This window comes from Bison bison, unplaced genomic scaffold, assembly GCF_000754665.1.
Source record: "Bison bison bison isolate TAMUID 2011002044 unplaced genomic scaffold, Bison_UMD1.0 scf7180017864097, whole genome shotgun sequence".
In the NCBI taxonomy this organism is placed as follows: Eukaryota; Metazoa; Chordata; class Mammalia; order Artiodactyla; family Bovidae; genus Bison; species Bison bison.
The window spans coordinates 2094150-2096816 of NW_011494669.1; positions in this window are offsets into that span (position 1 = coordinate 2094150).

Genomic DNA, 2667 nt, shown 5'->3' on the forward strand with positions numbered 1-2667 from the left:
TACCATACTGTCTTGATGACTGTGGCTTTGTAGTAGAGCCTGAAGTCAGGCAGGTTGATTCCTCCAGTTCCATTCTTCTTTCCCAAGATCGCTTTGGCTCTTCGAGGTTTTTTGTATTTCCATAAAAATTGTGAAATTATTTGTTCTAGCTCTGTGAAGAATACCGTTGGTAGCTTGATAGGGATTGCATTGAATCTATAAATTGCTTTGGGTACTATACTCATTTTCACTATATTGATTCTCCAATCCATGAACATGGTATATTTCTCCATCTATTAGTGTTCTCTTTGATTTCTTTCACCAGTGTTTTATAGTTTTCTATATATAGGTCTTTAGTTTCTTTAGGTAGATATATTCCTAAGTATTTTATTCTTTTTGTTGCAATGGTGAATGGAATTGTTTCCTTAATTCTCTTTCTGTTTTCTCATTATTAGTGTATAGGAATGCAAGGGATTTCTGTGTGTTAATTTTATATCCTGCAACTTTACTATAGTCATAGATTAGTTCTAGTAATTTTCTGGTGGAGTCTTTAGGGTTTTCTATGTAAAGGATCATGTCATCTGCAAACAGTGAGAGTTTTACTTCTTCTTTTCCAATTTGGATTCCTTTTATTTCTTTTTCTGCTCTGATTGCTGTGGCCAAAACTTCCAAAACTATGTTGAATAGTAATGGTGAAAGTGGGCACCCTTGTCTTGTTCCTGACTTTAGAGGAAATGCTTTCAATTTTTCACCATTGAGGATAATGTTTGCTGTGGGTTTGTCATATATAGCTTTTTCTTCTGTGTATTCTTGCCACTTCTTCTTAATATCTTCTGCTTCTGTTAGGACATTTAGATTTCCAGTTTTTTTGTTGTTATTTACAAATAATGCTGCCATAAACACCTATCTCTGAGGTGTACCTAGCAATTGAAATTTGTAAGTTATATAATATATTTGTATGTTCAGCTTTAGAAGATACTACCATTTTCTAAAATGGTTGTACCAAAGTACATTAGCATATACATGTACAACTCAGCAGGGCATGAGTTGTAGTTCACAATCACTTGGCATTACATGGTTTTAATTTGCATTTCTTTGATGACTAATGAGTTTGAGATCCTTTCATATGTTTATTGACTATTTGATTATCTCCTTTTACTAAGTCATTTGCCCATTTTAAAATTGGGTTGTCAGTCTTATTTATTTGTAGGAATCCTATGTCTTCTAGATATGAGCTCTTTTGTCATTTATATGTGTTGCAAGTATTTTTTCTCTCTGATTTGCCTATTCACTTTTTTTTTTTTTTTAATTTTTTTACCTTTTACTTTTTTATTTTTGTTTCACTCTTTTAATAATATATATTTTTAATAATTTTTCACGTTGTACTTAGAGAGTTGATCAGAACCATCTAATTCAGTATTGCCAGAAGTAGAACTAGTTTCCTTTTTAATAACTAAATTTTATAGCAGTAATGTATATTTTGGAGAAGGCAATGGCACCCCACTCCAGTACTCTTGCCTGGAAAATCCCATGGACGGAGGAGCCTGGTGGGACTGCAGTCCATGGGGTTGAGAAGAGTCGGACACAACTGAATGACTTCACTTTCACTTTTCACTTTCATGCATTGGAGAAGGAAATGGAAACCCAGGCCAGTGTTCTTGCCTAGAGAATCCCAGGGATGGGGGAGCCTGGTGGGCTTCCATCTATGGGGTCGCACAGAGTCGGACACGACTGAAGCGACTTAGCAGCAGCAATGTATATTTATGATTAAAACAGCCATTATCAGCAGGAATTAGTTTGACAAGATTTTAAAAGATAACAATCTATTTCAACCTATTCAATCTTCATTTGAAGTCTTCTAGGATATGTAAAAAAGCAATAGATAAGATGTAGCCTCCATGTTACATGGGTAAGAACTTCTATAGTTGTATATTTATGCCTTTGATGATCTTCTCTCAAGATTACCAACTATGTGTTCAACAAATGCACATCAAATAGATCTGTATTGGTTGGGAAAAAGAGACAAGCTGAGATCTTGGCAATGTAAATATTAGAAAAATATTTTAAAAACTTATTTGTAAATAACTTAAGATTATAGAAAAGTTGCAAGAATAAGAATATTATATGGAATACCTATATAATTTTTACTCAGATTCTCCCTTTTTCAGCATTATTAAGGTATAATTGATGGAAAAATTATGATACTTAGAGTGTACAAAGTGATTTGATATACGTATACACTGTGAAAATATCCCCCATCAGGTTCACATATCCATCACCTCATGTATTTACCTTTTTTTTTCCTTTTGGTAAGAAAACTTAAGTTCTAGCAAATTTCTGTTATACAGTATGGTGGTCTTCAGCAATACATGAACTGTGAAATTCCAGTTGTTCAAGCTGGTTTTAGAAAAGGCAGAGGAACCAGAGACCAAATTGCCAACATCCGCTGGATCATGGAAAAAGCAAGAGAGTTCCAGAAAAACATCTATTTCTGCTTTATTGACTATGCCAAAGCCTTTGACTGTGTGGATCACAATCAACTGTGGAAAATTCTAGAAAGAGATGGGAATACCAGACCACCTGACCTGTCTCTTGAGAAATTTGTATGCAGGTCAGGAAGCAACAGTTAGAACTGGACATGGAACAACAGACTGGTTCCAAATAGGAAAAGGAGTATATCAAGGCTAT